The sequence below is a fragment of the Zonotrichia leucophrys genome, chromosome 1A, assembly GCF_028769735.1.
Source record: "Zonotrichia leucophrys gambelii isolate GWCS_2022_RI chromosome 1A, RI_Zleu_2.0, whole genome shotgun sequence".
Lineage (NCBI taxonomy): Eukaryota > Metazoa > Chordata > Aves > Passeriformes > Passerellidae > Zonotrichia > Zonotrichia leucophrys.
The window spans coordinates 2,979,586-2,998,119 of record NC_088170.1 but is presented as its reverse complement, the minus strand read 5'-3'; the positions used below and the strand labels follow the sequence as shown (position 1 = coordinate 2,998,119).

General features: G+C 39.1%; 1 long non-coding RNA gene across 1 annotated transcript in view; it reads left to right on the top strand.

Annotated features, from left to right (window-relative positions):
• The first annotated feature begins 13,714 nt into the window (after nt 1-13,714).
• LOC135456360 (uncharacterized) overlaps nt 13,715-18,534 on the top strand; it is a 50,032-nt gene continuing 45,212 nt past the window's right edge. The window contains exon 1 of the long non-coding RNA XR_010442522.1: nt 13,715-13,787. This is a non-coding gene — a long non-coding RNA (uncharacterized LOC135456360). The remainder of the gene's footprint in view (nt 13,788-18,534) is intronic.

Sequence of the window (18,534 nt, the reverse complement as noted above, 5' to 3'; positions counted from 1 at the left end):
TTCTAGATTATTTAATTCTCAGAAAACCTCACAAAAATATCAATGTGTGAACACAGATGCTATTACCTTATGTAGACACCTGTAGAAAGAAAGTAAATATATGAATTCATGCATATCATGTAAAACCTAATCTGAAATTAGGGTAGATCCTGATAATGAGAGAAATGTCTTTCCCCTTCTACTGAGAATAGGAATCTGATCTGACACATTTTTTCTTCTTTAAAAACACCAGGTCCAATTTATTTCCTGTGACAGAAGAAAAATGGAGTCCATCAAATCTATCAGAGTGAGCCATTTTTAAGAGACATTTAAGTAAATGTACTTCTGGATATTCCCTGAAAGTGAAATAACAAGGGTGGACAGAAAAAAAAAAGGAGGGGTGATGATTCTAAAAGCATCTTATTATAGTTTTAATTTATATGGGCTTTGGTGCTAATGATTCATTAGGTTATGCCCTTTAAATGGTCTTGTCTTGAAAATGCCAACATTTTGAAGCAGACTAGAATATATTTCTCAGACATCAGATCTTGCACTTGCTATTAAGATAGGCTTTTATATTTTTTTCTTAATTTAAGAACATCTTGTAAATTATACACGCTGCAGAAATTTTGCAGTTTTGCTTTGTGCCTCTGGACTGACTGGGGGAGGTAGTAACACTCTGAATTAATGCCTGTGTTTCATTACTCGGAGTAATGCTGCGGTGATGAGATATCTGCACGGCTGAAAGAGATGAACCTGCATTCTCATTTCAAGTCCCAGCTGCTTACAGAACACAGAGAAAAGCAGGAAAAGACCAGCACATGCAGGACTTTGAGGGAAATCATGTAGGGTCTGATGGGTTACTATTGTTTTTGGAGTTTCTGGTGTTTGCATGACAGGATAAGTTAGCATTTTCCTTGTTGCCTTTATGTTCCAACAGTGTAAGGAAGAGGCTTGCTCCCTTGCCTTACTTTTCATACAGGTTTTTATTTTTGGTGATGACTTTTTTCAGCATCCCTGCAGCTCGTGGGCGCTGTGGTCACAGGACACACACACTGCACAAACTCACAACAGCTGTGGGGATGGGCAAAGAGGAGAGAAAACAATCTCTGGTCATGGTAATTTAATGTTGAAGCAAGAGGTTTTTTGGGTGCCTTGGGAAGAGCTTAAAATAGGGAAGGTAATTGGCATGGCTTTGTGGGCGTGTGTGGAGAACTCTTTCAAAACCTGTGTATAATGGGCCATTAGAGAAAGTATACACTGGCAGTCTGGAAATGTGACAAGTGGTTTATGAACAAGAGCACTGTGACCTGGTGGTGAAAGAGAAATCACAGTGCAGGGGGAAAACAAACAGCTCCTGTCTGACACAGCAGAAAGGAGGAACCAAAGAGCACAGCGAGAGAAATTACGTGGTCCCGTCCTAAAAGAGCAGAATTCAGATAATGGACTCCACAGCAGTGTTTTGCATGAATATAAAGGGAATAACTTTGCACAAAGTCAAGGCCAGAGGGAAAGACAGTTGCCATAACTGGGAAGCAATTGACATGGATGCACAGCAAAGTGGATCTCAGGTCTGGGAAGGAGTTTGAGCATGAGGGTTTAGAGTCCTAAGCCAAAGCTGATAACCAAATTATTGACCTTCTGATAGAACCATGGTCATATTCACAGTGCTCAGTTACAAATGGAGGGTGTTGAGTCTGCAGTGGGGGTGATACACACATGAGAAGGACACTGGCTCAGATCCTGACTTAGGCAGGAGAGGTCTAGAAAACAGGACTGGTGGATTTGTGAACTGGTTGGGTGTCTACATCTCCTAAGAGAAGAGGTTAATCAGAGGGATAGCTTGCCTTCACTGGAAAAAAACCAAAATAATCTATGGTGGAAGGTCATCTGTATTGGATATTGTGTGAAACTGGCACTGAAGAGTTGATACTTGATAAAAAACTTTAATACATGTTTGAATCTGAAAAATAGTCTAGTAAGCTTAGACTGCTTGCTGAGAACACTTGCAGTCCCGACGGTCACTTCACTAAATTCTGTAGCAATGACCATAATTTAGGATGTGATCTCTGAATCTGCCCTTCAGGAGTTGGGCTGCCCCCCAAGACCCTCTGTGAAACCAAAAACCTGAAGTATATTGATAGAAATGAAACAAGGTAGAAAGAACAAAAATCTCCCTTGCTTATTTTTCTTTCTGAGAATGAAGAAATGGGACACCTCAATGTGCAAGAGGGATTAAAAGGAAAGGATACATTTATTTCAGGTGAAAAATGCAAAAGTGCAGTAAAATTGTGATTCTAAGCATCACAACTTTAGTTAAGAGGCTAGCTAAAATTATTGACAACTAAATCAAACTATACTTGCAAGGTGAAATTAAAGCTCATCATCATAGAACTTAATCCAAAAATATTTTTCAGAAACATGTTAGGGACTGATTTTGCTGCAATGAATAATTATTTAAATTTAACCTTTCCTTCTGATTATTATTTGTACATAGTCTAAGTGTATTCATATTTTCACATAGCTTTCATACCTCTCTGTTTCAGCATATGGTCTTAATATGGATAACCTGTGAAAAAATGACTGAGTTTGGTTTCAAGTTATTTCTATTTGCTTATGGCACAGGAATGAATTTTTTGTCAGACAGATGCTTGTAAGCTTTGGAATTAAATTTGCAGTGAAAATTTTCATGATTAAAAATTCCAATTTTTCCCTGTGCTAATATTTTGTGAGCATTTATCTTTAAAATGTCTTATTAAAGTCCTTGTAGGAAGAGTTTATAAGGACTGGCTTTGCTGTCAAAGACATGCTAAGGAAGTTCAAACAAAAGTTTCCAAATAGATTTATCCTTTACTTGTTCATCTTCTAACCCTTAGCATGACACTTACAAATCAAAAAGTACACATGAGTTAATGTCTTTTAGTTCTCTCTTTGGTAAAATATAATATTAGGGTTGAATGCTAACAACCGATGGCTTTTCCTTTTAATCTCTTAATGTATATCATACAGCCCCTCCACTTTTCCTTCTCCTTTTTCTCTGCTGCTTTCCTTCCTATGTACCCCCAAATCTGCTCTTCTCTCTACTCTGTCTCATCCTTTTTTTTAGTGTTATATTAGCACTGATTAAGAATAGATGCAATAATGCTGGTGAAGACCATGCCTTTGGCTTGCTTTTGCAAATAATTATTCTTCTATGGGTCCAATTATTTTGCATGTAATTCCATTTATAGAATAAATTTTGAAACTTCTGCAGTGCTTGGACTTTGGCTGACATACCTTGAGAGGGTGTGTGGGAGACCCAGAAGAGGATGGACATTTCAGCAGGTGGAAGAAAACCGGATAGAGCTAAACACAAAACACTATTCTGCTGATTCCAAAGTACAGTAACCACCAAAAATGCCCAGCTCACATTAAAAGCATTATCTGTAGGCTCAGACTGTGAACATTAAAGGGGCAAAGTTGTTCCAATGGCAATAAGCTCTCTCTCATGACATTAGTGAACCTCTTGCATGGTTTTGCTGGACACTGCTATGAAAGAGAGTTACTGAATGTAAAACAATGAAGATGCTCCAAGGTAAGGTATGGGAATGGTGACTTGCTACCAGGGGGCTTGAGATACTTGGTGTTTTACTCTAATAAACACTTACAATTACTTTACAAACCAAATAAAATGGTATTTGCATTTATTTTACACTGCTGGAGTTTTGGAATTATTTGGAACTTTAGATATAATCATTGTACCTGCTATATTTATCCTGCACAATATAGAATTGTGAAGAAACTAAACGTAGAAGCAAGGAAAAGCAGAAGAGTGTCACTAACTGTGCTAGTGCTTATTTAAAGACTGGAGCCCTGCAAAGTGTGAGAGCACCAGTGTGACCATGGAGTTACTGATCCAAGTTGTACTAGGGCTCAGAGGGGAACTTCTCATTAGGAACTGAATCCTTTGTGATCGTCACAGCGAGGTTTTTCCAAAGCATGGAGCATTGACCTACAGTCACTGACTGCAGTGGGAATGGAGTCAGGCTGCTTTTGCAGATGGAACCCATATTTTTAAGTGCACTGAACAGTCCAGAATTATTTCCATTCCAGGAGCAGTGAACACTTGGCTTTTCCATTTCCATAATGCCTCTGTCAAATCCGGCACACAAACGAGTCCCTGCTAAGCAGTGTTTCCTAACATATGGCCAGTCTCAGGAGGTCACTCAAACATTAGCAATTAGCATGTTTTGTCACAATGCTATTTTCAGAACGTACAGTTTAATTAGAAAAGGTAGCAGTGAAACAGTCAGCTGTTTAAACATCAGGAAGACACCTCAGGATTTAAACTGGCTCAAGTTTATTATGGCATGCATTTTGACAAGTTAGGCTAGGAAACATTTCACAAGTAGTTAAGTTACTTAGAAATGTAAGTCTCTGTGACTTTGAATTAATTAACTAGAAGGATTTTTAAAAGTTGCCTAGCTACCAAAAGTATTATTGCATAACCCAGTATTTGGGTATGTCACTGTAATCTATCATGTATGTTTAACCTGTCTTGTGATATTACCACGAGTTTATATTGCTTTCCTGATCTCTGAGAATTATTTGGTTCTGTGACTCAGCTACCTGATCTAGGCAACAGTGTCTGAGTATGAGAAGTAGGGAACCTAAATCCATAGGTAAATAGACAAATAAGCGCTCTGAGATTTTACTTTGTTACCAACAGGAATTGGACTTGGATAAACACAAATGCCTCAACAGCACACAGTTTGTGCCTGCATGTGAAGTTCCACTTCATCACATGTGATTTATAGCCACAGATTTCTATACATAGACCTGTAAATCTACACATATGTAGGTATTCACAAATACAATTAATGAAACTTCATACACAGAAATAAAAAAAAAGAGTAATTTTAAATGCATAGTGTTTTAGGGTTTTTTGGGGGGGGAAAGAGTGTTGGGGAGAGTATTCTCAGTGGACCAGGATTTCTGATATGAAATTTGCCAGCAGTGTAAATAACTATTCCCAGCACAACATTAGACCTAGAATTTAATGTCATAACACAAGAGTGCTTTTTATTTTTTTTTCCCTCTGTGCGTGTGTGGACATTTTGTTTTCCCATATCATGAACTTCCCTAAGGCTTGATTGAAAAGTGAGAGTATGGGATCTTAGTATTTCTGAAAACTGGGCTCATTTCTGCTCATAAGTTCTTGGTTTCAAATAAATTTCTTTACAGATGCTTTTTAACAATTGGGGAAGATTAAATTAAGGTTTTTCAACATGTCTCTGTTAGGGACTTGTAAACCTTTCGACAAAGGGAACAAAATCTCCTTGATGCCTTCTCCATTTGCATTGTCACTTTCTTCCTCACTATGCCTGACTATACAGCCATAATTTGAGTAAAAATTTCCATTTACCTAATTGGGTTATTGAGTGTCAAGCCTGTTTGCTAAAGATTATAAAAGAGGAGGGTAATGTTTGCATTTAAAAAATACTTTTCTTGCCTTCCCCTTGCTTTTCCCTTCTTCATTTGACCAGATTCATGAAAGACAGAAGACCCTTCCCATTCTTTTTACCATCAGTGATAGTTTGGATGCATTTCAAAGGAGAAATTTTGCAAGGCTGTCCCAAGTCATGTACAACAGCCTATTGCTGGGATTGTTTTTCATGGGATGGGGAACTGCTGCTGCCTGAATTTCTCTGGGTGTCCCATTAAGGACAAGAAACAAATCAACTTTCCCTGACAGGACATTCTCTATTATTTGCATATCTTAAACTGAACCAGCAGAGCAGCATGAATAGTAGTAATAAATAAATAAATAAAATATGAAATAAATAAAGTAACTGAAATTAACGAATAGTAGTAATAAAAATAAATAAAATATGAAATCAATGAACTGAAATTATTAAATTATTAAATTAATAAATTAATAGATTTAGCTGCTTCTTCCTCAGTAATGGGACCCATATTCTGTACAACTCAGTTGTGTCCCTGCAGGAAGGCTGGAGCAGGGAAACACTGATCTGCACACGTGTTTTGTTTTAATAGATGTACCTTTTGGCCTGCAAGATTTTATAGAACGGCATATCTGTATTTTTATAGCATCCACATGACCTTTGAGATAAAAAGAGGTCTTTTCTTTTAACTCCCCAGTTCACAAGTGCTCTGATAGCTCCTCAGATAGAGAAGTGATGACCATGGTGTAAATGCCGAGAGAGCTGCTCTGGGTAGATAGACAGACTGAACTTTAAAATTTCATCTCCTATCTGTCATCTCACCCTACTCTGGTAAAAGAATGAAGTATTTAATATCACACTGTAATTATTTTTAAAATTCCTCTGCTTGACCTGTTTTGCTATTATATTGTAATTTTTTAATTCATTGTGAAAATAGCTCCATTTACACATTTGCCTATGATCAAGAAATAGATCATGGCATGAGTGCCATGTGCAGTGCACTTTAGGCTCCTGGTGGTGACTGTGTAATCCAGCAGCTGACTGCACACACCTTTTTGGGCCCTGTGTGCAGAGAAGCAGAAATTTCACAGTAGTTTTACCCTTAGTCCCTTCAGATCCCATCCAGTGTAGTCTCAAATCCTGCAGCTCAATATCTGGTTCCTTCCTAGAGAATTTTCCTTGCTCTTGGCCCTTTCCAAGGGCATTTTAAGGTCACCTCATTCCCTCAGTGTTTCACCACAATGACGCAGATTCTTTCCTACAGCCCCTCATTATGCTTTGCCTTGAATTCCACACACCCCTATCTCCACCCCACTTTAAATCAGGAGAGAACGTTGCCTTTGGAATATTATTTCTTTGAAATGTAATTTATGACATTTGTCCACTGTCCAAGACAGCACAGTAAAGAAATTTTCCCTAAAATCTAATCTGAACCTATACTCTTTCAGTTTGGAGCTATTCCCCCTTGTCCTGCCACTACATGATCCTGTAAAAAGTATTTCCCATATTTTTGCTGGTTCCCTCCAGGCACTGGAAGGCTGTAATCCAGTGTCTGATACACAGACTGTGTATTATTTGTTGAATATAAAGAGCATGCAGGATGGCCTGAATAACCTAAGGATTTTTGAACAATGGGAGTGGATTATTATCTAATTGTGGCATACCTAAAATTGTGAATATCTTCCTCAAAAGAGCCCTGCGCACTTAATTGGTTTAAAACTAAGGACCACAAAATAAAAGCATCTTCTGTTGGGTTGGATGCAGACAAACACTTGGACTGTTAAACAATTTGACTAATTATCATCTTTAATTAATATTTTAACCACATTTTAAGGGCTGGAGGGGAATTGTTCCTTTGCACCTTCTTCAGGAGCATCCTTCACACATTAAAGTAATGTTGATATTGCACACTTGTGTGTGTGTTTCTCAAAGTAATTTCTTATAACATTCTTACAAAGGAAGAAAGATGCATGTAAAGCAACATCAAAGTGTTTTTAAACAGAATAAAAGTTTTATTTGAAATATATGCAAACAATAAAGCTGGCAAGAATGGTTCAGCCTTTATGATTTTCTCTAACAGTGATCAGTGAAAGAAAAAGAGCATAGCTCTTAAAAATAATCCTTGGGTTTTTCATGCAGTTTAGAGGGCTTAAATATATCTTCTATAAAGACTCCATGACAAATCTGATATTACTTGTACATAGAGACAGTAAGCCAAAATCAGCTTATATTAAGGTGAAAATGTGGACATTGACTTCAAATTGGGCTTTTCTTGATGGTCTTTATTGGGACTTGAGCGAGCTGCTGCTCCAGGAGAGGCATCCTTGGCTCTTTTTAGTGTGGACCCATTCCCTGATGTGCAGAGAAAAGCTATTCCATTCAGAGCAGGAGCTGAGTATTTCAAAATCTGACTTTTCTATTGGGCATGTTTAAATCTTTCATGGTAAGCTGTGAAAGGGAGCAGAAGGCCAGGGATGTGCCAGCCAGGCACGCTGCTCCCTCCAGGCTGCACTGATGGAACCTGGAGCAGCCACCTGGGTGAATTTCTATAGCCAGGAAAATTTTTATGGGCGCTTTTTCACAGCTGAAAAAATTTGGTGAAAATTACTGCAGTGTGTGGCAGACAGTAAAAGCTGATGTGCATTCAGGATTCTATTAGGACAGTCCATGGAGAGAGAGTCCACACCACCCGTGTGCTGTGGAAATACCATGCATGTGGGAAGTGGGAGCTTGTGGGATGCTTTTCCTAGGAAATGCCATGGTTTTCTCTGCTTGGGAGACTGCTGGTGGATCAGAAAGACATATTCCAATATGAGTTTTCTTATGTTTTTTTTCTGGAACATATATAATTTGCAATAGGTGGTGTGGTGTGTGAATGTGTGTAGGGCAGGGAGAGCAGGAATATGAAACAATTAAACCACCTCATTTACACGCCTTTTGAGTGAACAGCTCCTAGATTAAAATAATGATTCACTCCTTCTATTCCCTTATATTCCACTGAAAAACATGCACAAAAAATTCAAGTTAAGAGTGAATGACTGGAAAAGTCATTCACAAAAGAAGTAGATAAATACAAATACTGACAAGGCCCCCAAGTCATTTCCCAAAACAACTCTCATGGACTGTAAAGGATATTGGTTCACTGGTGGTTATGGCCATGTTCCTACCAGCATTTACTTGAATATATTTTATCACAGATCAGTTTTTAGGTTTCTAGGATTTTTTAGACTTCTTTTTGTAATTGGTACAGGCACAGGCTGAGCTACCTTCTCTTGGAGAGAAGAGTATTCAGGTGTGATGTTCTGAGTGAACAGAATTCTGTATGATATTAACTTTATTTTGTTTTATTTACTTTTCTTGTGACACATTCAGACCCTGTGAGCTATAAAAGAAGAGGGTGAGTTAATATGACAAAATTCCAGTGGGTCACAATGTAAATTAGGTAACAGGCTCTTATTGTAGGAAAAGGATTCTCACTTCCCTTGCCTTCTCCCCTTTCTCTCTTTGTGAAAAAGCAGCATAATTCACGTTGTCTGAGGTTGGAGTGGTCACTTTTAATTTGCTTTAAGGCTTAGCTTTCAAAGCCCAGAGATGTATCACAGGTAGTGGTACACTCTTGCCATAAAGCACAGAGAGATTTTGTTCAGATCAGATGGGAATGGCAATGATAACAAATAAAAATCTAAATTAAGGAAGAGAGAGTAAATAAATTTTTAATCATACAAAATTTAATACTTATGTTAAGAAAAAGAATATTAAAAGTCATTTTATAGAGAGTGAATTTATATTGGAGCTGATTTTAAAGTTATGCAGCTTTGAGTGATATGATAATCATGTATTTTTCTCCCCCCTCAGCTGTACTAGGGGATTGAAATTTATATACTCAATAACTAGAAAAGAATCATAAAGGATCAGGCTGGAGGAATCTGTCTCACTCCATTTTTTCCTGTCACTCCCATAGCGATTTTAATATTTTTCTTATATCTCTGCTTATTTTCAGTGCCAAACATTGTTTTCAAATACAGTTGGCTTGAAAATGAGCACTTGAAGCTGCAAGCTTGTCGGCAAACTACCATGATTTTCAGGTAGTACAATGAAATCTTTAGCTATAAAAAATATGAAATAAAAATAGGATGTCAGAGTCTTCTGCCAGTTGTAAATGCAACTAAATAGTCTTATTGTGTGCTTTAATATTTTTAACTATTTTAAGCATTTGACTCTTGCTTTTTTTTTTTTGTCTTGGTGCTAAGGGAAAATGGATTTGCAAAAGCTAACATAACAGCACATTTATTTCTTTCACCCTTTTCAAATAGGAATTAAAGACAGGATAGTCTACTGAATAGACTGCCAGACTGAGAGTCAGAAAATAAGTTTCCTATTATCAATTCATTGAGAAAGTCTATTTGCTTTCCTTTGCCTCAGTTTCCCATCTGTAAAATGAAGATAATGTAATTTATCATCCTGTGCAACGTGCTTTGCGGTCTAGAGCAGCAAGATAGAGTGAAGTATTATGATGAAATATTTTGGGGAAAATACTGCTGAGTTTTAATAATTTAATTTCTTCCTTGTTAATTTTTTTTCATACTTAGCTTTTGATGTACAAGCTGCTCTCCAATCTTTTCTGTGGGCTGCTGTTGGAGATGGCTGATGTATTGATCCCCAAACAGAAAATGAGGAGGGTTTTATGTAAAAACACTGAAGTCAAATGGCCACGTGGTTTCACCTGGAAGTGTCAGTGAAACATTTTCAGCCACCCATAGCAAAAACAGCAAAGTGAGCAGAGAATATATGGTATTTTCAGAATTAGTTTGGATTAAGTGATGTTCTGATTTAAACATGGGTAAATGGAAATATATTATGCCCGTTTCCAGTAAATGCCTTCTATCTTTTTTCCCCCCAAAATCTTGTATTTATGGGCACCTCCCCACTATTTCCATGGTCTTCTATTTGATCTGTTATGATAGCACATGTGAGCATTGGCTTGAAAGGCAGAGTCTTTTTTGCCTTTGACATGGTGACAGACATCTCCAAAGTGTCTGGAAGATTATGAGAGCAAAGGCCAAAAATAGACAAAGCTCCATATTATTGCCCACAAAATAACCACATATAGAGTCTCCAAGAAATTTAGCCCAATTTGGTTTCAGATGGTTAACAATGGCAATTATTTACCTGTGTCTTTATCTGTCTCTTATCTTTGTTGTCCAACCTACACATTTAGATGAAAACAGGGATGAAAGTGAACCTGTGGCTGCTTAGGTGAAGCTGGTACAGGTGATCCAGGGGTTAAAGTGGCTTTATGAAATGACATGGATGGGGTTTGGTATCAGAATTTCAACAGATTCTTTTTTATATTTTTAAAATGAGCTTTTGCTCATTTTAATTTTCCCAAATTACTCTCTGGGCACTCTCTGGAGTCAAGGAGCCCTGGAGGATGCACAAAAGGGTGAACACTAAGTTTGGGCTCCTGCTCTGAACTGGTTTCTGGGCACTGGCTTCAGTGGTTTCCTGGGCACCCAGATTTATGTGAGGTGATCATCAGCATGGGTAATAATGATCTCTCTGTCCAGCAAACACAATTCCAATAAAATTTATGTGTATTTTAGGTGTAAAAATATATGCTAGAAAATACACCAGCTAAAAACAGGTTTATAGTCAAAAGCCACTTACTTTATAGGAATTTAGGGCAGAGATGAGGAGATAGACAAAATATTCTGACTGAATTTTATATCTGGAAATTCTCAGAGGCTTTGAGAGCAAGTATCCCAGATTGAAGGACCCACAATTTGCAGAACTAGGGATGGGCGTTTAATGGACATCCTCAGTATCTCTTTGAGAAGAAATGAATGATGTCTGCATTGAAGGCATTCTTCCAGAGACCCTTTATCACCTCTGAGCAGTTGGACAAAGGAAAGCACAGGGATTGTGGGATAGATTGCAATCAGTTTGTGTTGTCTGGTTGGGTTTGGAAGGCCTGGATGCTTTCCCTCCCACCTTTGGGTCCTGAGATGTGCCTGCTGCTCTGAGGTCTCTGATAGCTGACCTTCAGCAGTAAAAGTGAATGAAGCTCCTCTAAGGTGGAAGTCTAACCTCCTGGCCACTCAGGTTTACCAATAAGGCTAAGACAGAGAGCATGGAGGTAAAAAACTCAAGGCTATCCATGGGGCTATGGAAAGGAATTAAATATCTTTATCAATTGAATGAGCCAGCTAATTGAGCTTAAGGAGAAAGCATAATGCCTTCTATACTTTTAATTAAAGCAACAAGTTTTTGTACTCTGATGACTTGTTTGGAGTGGTGGTTGAGGACAAAAGGCTTTTATCTTGTTAGATGAGGGTTTGTCTGGTTTGCCTATTAAACTAGAAACTTGAATATTTGGAATTAAAAAGTTGAAGAAAGCTGCAAATTGTAAGTCCACTAAAGAGACTGAGAAAAAAAAATTTGAAAGACAGTTCTATGTTGGGTCAGTGGCTTGCACCTTTCGATGCCAAGTCTCACTTGCATCCTCTTACCTTTTGACTTCTCCCTGAACATCTGCTGCTGCATCACCTCTTGGTCACCTAACCACTGCCCAAGAGCCTCCAGGAATCCCTGCCTGCTCTCTGGGGTCCCTGCCAACTCCTCCTCTCCCTTTCCCTTACCCTGGGTTGGGGTTACTTTCTCCGTGCCCCTGCAGTGCTTTGTAGCTCTTTTTCCAAGACAGTTGTGCAAGCAGAGATGTGGCACAATTTGTTGGCTTTTACTTTGAGCCTGAGATGAACCTGGACCTCACCTGCTGGTAACTTGTACCCTAAAATGCTCTTTAGGTACTACCTCCAAATGTGAGTAGAAGAGTTGAGAACCTTTGAAACAAGGAGTAACAGAAGATTTATTATGTTACAGGCTTGTTTAAAGGCTGGAGGGTTCACGGTACAATTTATTGTGCATTTCAGGAGCTACTGTTTTTCTACATGCATTCAGTTTTGTTCTGCTGAGACACAATTTGTTTTCTCTGTGAGCTGACTGCTTGCTATCAATGCCCACTCACCAGGATTTTCATAGGCTAATGCTAAGAATATTTTTTGTACCATATTTCCTCAAGCTCTGGCCTCTCCCTGAGGAAAGGACGGTGCTGAGATATGAAAAGATCAAGTGCAGAGTAATTAAGTTATTTGTCTTCACATCTCCTAGCTGTTACACAATCAAATAGTGTATTTTTAGAGGAGAGCTGGTTAATTGCTGTTAATATTATCATTATTTCAGGATGATTAGGAGGTGGTGATTGAGTAAGTAACAGCAGTAGTAGGATGTAAAAAAGCAGTAGTAAAGGATGCAATCAAAACCCCAGAGAGCTCATAGGGTACATAAGTAGGAAGTGTATTTCACTATTGCCCTGCAGTTTCCCTTTTCAGAGTTAGCACTAGCAGGGAGTGGTAATGGTGCCATGGGTTGTGTAAACAAGAAAAGATTTTTTGAGAAAGAAGAGGTTTTCACACGACTGCTTGTGCAGCTGAATGCAAAACCACTTCCCTCACTAGGAATGAAGTGCTCACCCTCCACACTGAACTTCATCACTTCATTTCAAGGTTACTGTGAGATGAGGGTCTGTAGTGACATAGGATCTCCAGGCAGGTGCAAAGGAGAGCCCCTTCATTGTAAAAACCCAGCTTTTTAAAGCAGTTAGCCTGTTATCTGTTATATACTTTTAAACCATAACAAACATAATTCAGCTAACCACCATAAACTACAAAGTGAGCACAAAATGGTTGCATCACTTGGTTTTTTACCTCTCATTCAGCTGAGTCACTTTCCCACAGTCCTTTTCTGCTTAGCCCAAGTAGCAGCTCAGAGCCATGACTTTACAAGGCCTTCCCTCTGTAAGGTTTTATCTAAATGCAACAGGTAAGTCCTTGAATCAAGGAGTCCTCTTGTCTCAAGCTAAACAGAGCCCTAGCCATCACGTTTCTATACCCATAAGTATAGTGTTAAGGAAAAAAAGGGGTTTTGTTTGACATCAAGCAGAATGGACAAGTCCACATTTAACATGATTTAAGCCTCCTGTGCCCAGATACTGTTTAAAACATATCTTCAAAGACTTTTTTTTGTTTTCCTCAAGGGCATTAATTTCTCCAAATCAACTCCCTCTCTGCTGGTTGTAGATCAGGTGGTGATTGGGGTGGGCTGTGCCCAATCACATCCCCAGTTGGCCCCAGCTGTGCACACAGGTGAGCAGCATTGAAGGGAATGGCACAAAGGGCACACAGGTGCAGGGCATCAGCAGCAGGGCATAAAAGGCTGGGCTGGAGGGCAAGGAGGGTCAATGCTGCAGCCTGCTGGAGTGGAATGGTGTTACTGTGTGTGGGGAGATGCCTGAAGCCTTCTGATGAGGTAAGGTGTTACTCTGTATGGGAAAGTGCTTAAAGTCTTCTGAAATTGTGTGTAATGCTCTGTCTATCATGGCTGTCTCAACTGGAATAGTTGGTAGTTTATTGTAAGACTCTTGCTAAGAGTGAACCTTTAAAGGACTTTTGGATGAGCAGAAGTGACTAAAGCTCGCTGTGAAATACCTGTGGTCTCTACATCAGGACAGAGAGAAAGTGAGGGCAAAGGGAGGCAGGATATTTTGCCTCAGCACTGTTCTAGGGGTTGGTACAAAAAGAGTGAAGAATGCTGTGTCCAATGAGGTAGAGGAGAAATATCTACAGAACCAGAAATGTGCTGCAAGTACCTTTTGTGAAATGGGCTATTTGATCATGTATATTTTAGTTCTATACCTCAACAGACACATGTTGGTATTTGACCTGGACTAAGGTGATTTTTTTCAAGGGAAGTAGTTCTGGTGAGTTCCCAGCACCTGGGATCTTGCCTCTGCAATTCTCCTTCCCAGGTACTGACACAGCATTATTCTTTATCAAATCAGAGCTAACACTTTCACAGTGAAAGAAGTATAATTGCAAACCAGCTGAAAATTAATGTTATAGTCTCACAATCCATGTCACCATCCTGATGACATTTGTAGTACAATATTATAATGATGTGGGAGAGGGAATAATTTTAATGGTTGACCTTGGCATTCAAATAACATCTAATAGCTGCAGTTTTGCTCAGAAGAAATGTGTCAATGTTCAATTTACAGATGTGGGTTTAGAATGCCTGGATTTAGTGCCTGCATGGAAGATTTGGGATTTCTTCATCTGGTGGGGGAAATAGAATTTAAAAAGTTAAGGCTGGAATTTCTGCTCTAGCTGCATTTAGGTATGGAACCGAAAGCTCCCAGCTTGAAAGTGAGAAGCTTCCACTCTCTCTAATGTTAAAATGAGAAAGGAAAAGGATTATGAACCCTTACTGTTGAATTCAATAAACAGAACAAGGGAAGTCTGTCCTTGCAGAAAATAGAATTGTAAATCAATGAGAGAGTGATTAAGTGCAGGAGGAACAGAGCCCTCGGTAGGGTTTGCACTAACCATGGAAGTTTAGTAGCACACTCTCCTGTCTCAAACACAACTGGGGTTTAGTTAAACAATATCTGGCCTAATGCCATCAATAAAAATGGCAAGTCATGCTCAAAACACTCACAGAGCAGCCAACTTTCATTTTCCAGCAGGAAAAGTCAAGGCACAGTAATGGAGAAATTATTCTCAAGGAATTGCTGTGTCACACAGGTCAGGTAGGTCTTGTTTTTAACTCAGCACATTGTGCTGGTCTCTAAATAGACCAGTGGGATGCCTTAGCACAGTGAATCCTTTCAAGGTCCTAATGAGGTGCAGTCAAAGACCTTGGACAAAACCCAGGGGCTCCCAAAGGCAGCTCTGCATATGCCAGCCTGACTTAGGAAGCAAACATACAGCAAGATGGACTGAAATGTCCACACCAAGAACAAAACATTGCTCATTCTGAGCTGGGTTTGCTACTTCCATGACATTTAGATGTGTGGCTTCAGCAGAGAACTGTCTGGGAAAGGCTGATGAAATGTTCTCTGTATCTGATGCATGTTAAAGCCAGCATCTTTAGCAATTAGTTTACTCCTGGTTCCAGTGGAATGCTTTGTGGGCAGGGGTAGACCAGAACTAAAATTGTCAGCAAATACCAACATGTTCTCTGCAGTATAAGAAGTGGCTCTGCAAAGTGTCTGTCCCAGCTGCTACCTAAACTGTTGGTATATTTCTACTTTGGTTTTTATTCTGGGTGCACATCCTATTCTGAAAGGCCACCATGAGGGAGAAAAATCAGCCCAGGATGTGCAATTTGTGAATACATCTGAGAAATCAAGAATGCCACTGCAATGGAGAGAGAAAATGAAGGGTATAGTGATGATCACATGAAAGAAAATATCATTCCTTACCCAGACATAATGTCATACTCTCTCGTGATATGGGAAAGAGGTAGGGACACGCAAAATAACTGCAACTATGAGGGCTTGAGAATTCCCTAAGGATGGCTGTGAATAGATTTGTGTGATTAGTCATCTCCATGTTTGGTTCAGTGTCAGGTTTTACTCCAAGGCTGAGGTCAATAAATGAAAGGAAAGGAACAGAGAGAGTGGGAAAGGCAAAGGCAGCTGTCAGAGAAGGAGCTTTGGCTGAGAATGGAGAGCAGGTCAAGCATCCCTCTGGATGGTGGTGGGGATACAGCACAAACTACAGCTCTACCACCTGCCCACCTCCTAAATATTTTGGGCTTTGGTTAGGTTGGATTTGTGGTTTGTTGTGTTTTTGGGGTTTTTTTTTTGTCATTGTTGGTTGAGTTTTTTGTTTTTTTGGTTATTGTTTTGGATTTTGGTTTTTTTCTGTCTGGTGCAGCGACATCTATCTAATATTAACATGGAAATTAAAAATTTCACCTTCTATCACCTCTTTTCTGAAACTAAGCTGCCCTTTCCATCATTGCATATTCTCTCCCCTTTGAAAGAGAGCACATTAAGGATGCAGAGGAACACAAATGTGGAAGCAAAATATTGACAGGGAATACAGAAACATTTCAGATATTGTCTTACATTTTTTCACTGGGAAGCTTTGCTTATTCCTCAATAAATCTCCTTTATTACTTTTTTTTAAGCTTCATTGCTAACCAATGACAAAAAATTTGTCTTATATGTCCCACCATTACACATTCCATTGACATAGGGAGTGAGTGGCATTATCTGGAAAGGAGAGCTCACCGTCTAGGTGATTTCAGCCAATCAGAGATGATGATATTGTATTACCAGTTTCATAATATAAATGAAAAAGATGGCCTTCATTTTGATGAAAGCTGTAAAGTAGCTATTGTGCTTGTTTTGTATTGCAAGGCCCAAATGTATTATTTATGCAATTTTCCTTTTGAAAGGAAAAACTGAAAGAGACTATTTCATTTTACAGCATTCAGTCAGAGCTATTGTCTCATGAATGTGAACATTCCTGCATTTTATCAGCTCCCAATGTAGAAGGCAACTCACAGATCACACATAGAAAGGGTTTTTCAAAGTTTGAAAACTGCTTTTTAAAAAAGCTAGACCCTAATGACTGGAGATATTATTTGTGCGTGCCTGTAGGCTGAATCAACACTTGGCCTATCAGGATGTACACAGAGCAGCTTCTCTTTCAAGGTCTTAAACAGCTTTGATTGAATCTTCGTGCACCTTAAATTGATAATGCAAGCAGCCTGTAATACACAATATTCATAACAATGGAGCACATCTTCATTTGTAAATACACACTTTTTGTGCCAAGTTAGCACATATTCAGGGATCTCTGCGCCACTCTCAGACGTGACAGCAGCCTGGTGTCGTTGCTTTGCTGTGATAAGCATTGCCACTCTTCTGGAGGTGGGGAAACTGAGGCAGGTGCGCGTTAAAAGATTCGCTTGGGTTTGTGAGGGCAGTGCTGATAGAGTGGAAAAGGTTGTTGGCATCAGCCCATTAGGCAGTCTGTGACACATGGAGTCACTCCCATGGACCTGGTGGTACTTGTGTCTATGCAGAAAACACTTATTGCAGAGGGATGTTGAGATTTTTGCCTGTCCTTGACACCAGTAGAAATTAGATGTTTGCCCTTGAACACCCATACAAAGAGATTGGTTACTCTTTGGTGGAGAGACACATTAAAGCTTAAATTGATATTCAACCTTCCCCTATGTACCTAATTAAAGGCTCACTTCTGAGATATATCTTTTCTTGCCTGTTTTGTTATTCCTTTTCCCCCCTAAAAAAATATTTACTTTTAGTGCAATGCCTCTGAAACTTGCCATTAAAACCTCAGTTTTTTCATTCAACTTTTGTTGGACCCATTATATTTCTCACTGTTCTTTCTTGTTTTCTGGGATAACGTGCAAGTGCATATATACAACAAATATGTTTAAATGTTAGTTTACATGTTGCCCTATCATGAAATAAAAAATTAGTGGATTCATATCTCCAGTCAAGTCACACAATTAATTTGGTAGGGGCTCACAGTGGAAAATATTCTGGAGGGCTAAATAAAGGTGATAACATTTTAATAACAAATCAGAAAATAGGTTTACATTTACTGTTTTCATATACCTATAGATATTGTCTTTGGTATGATCTAACTGCAGCCTTGTAGTACCTGAAGGGAGCCTACAAAAAAAATGGAGAGAGACTCTTGACAAGGTCCTGTAGTGAAAGGACTAGGGGGGAATGGCTTCAGACTGAAAGAGGGCAGGTTTAGGTTGCATATTAGGAAGAAATTCGTTACTGTGAGGATGGTTAGGCACTGGTACAGGTGCCCAGAGAAGCTGTGGACATCCCATCCCTGGAGGTGCCCAAGATCAGGCTGGATGGGGCTCTGAGCAGCCTGGGATAGTGGAAGTGTCCCTGCCATTGTTGTAACAAGATGATATTTAAGGTCCCTTCTAACCCAAACCATCTTGTGATTCTCCAATTCTATGATGCTCCTCATCACTAGTGGAAGAAATAAATTATTTCTGTGGATGTTCCTGGCTGAGCTCCATCAATATAACCAAAACCAAATACATGGTAAAATTTATTTTAGCTGGATGTATAGTTACTGCACTTTAGAACAAAAGTCCCTGTATCCATCCATGTTAGGAGACACCACCAGTAGCAACGCTGCAATCTTTGCCACATTACAATTCCCCCCATCCATTGTTTTCTTCTCTACATTCCCAGACATATTTG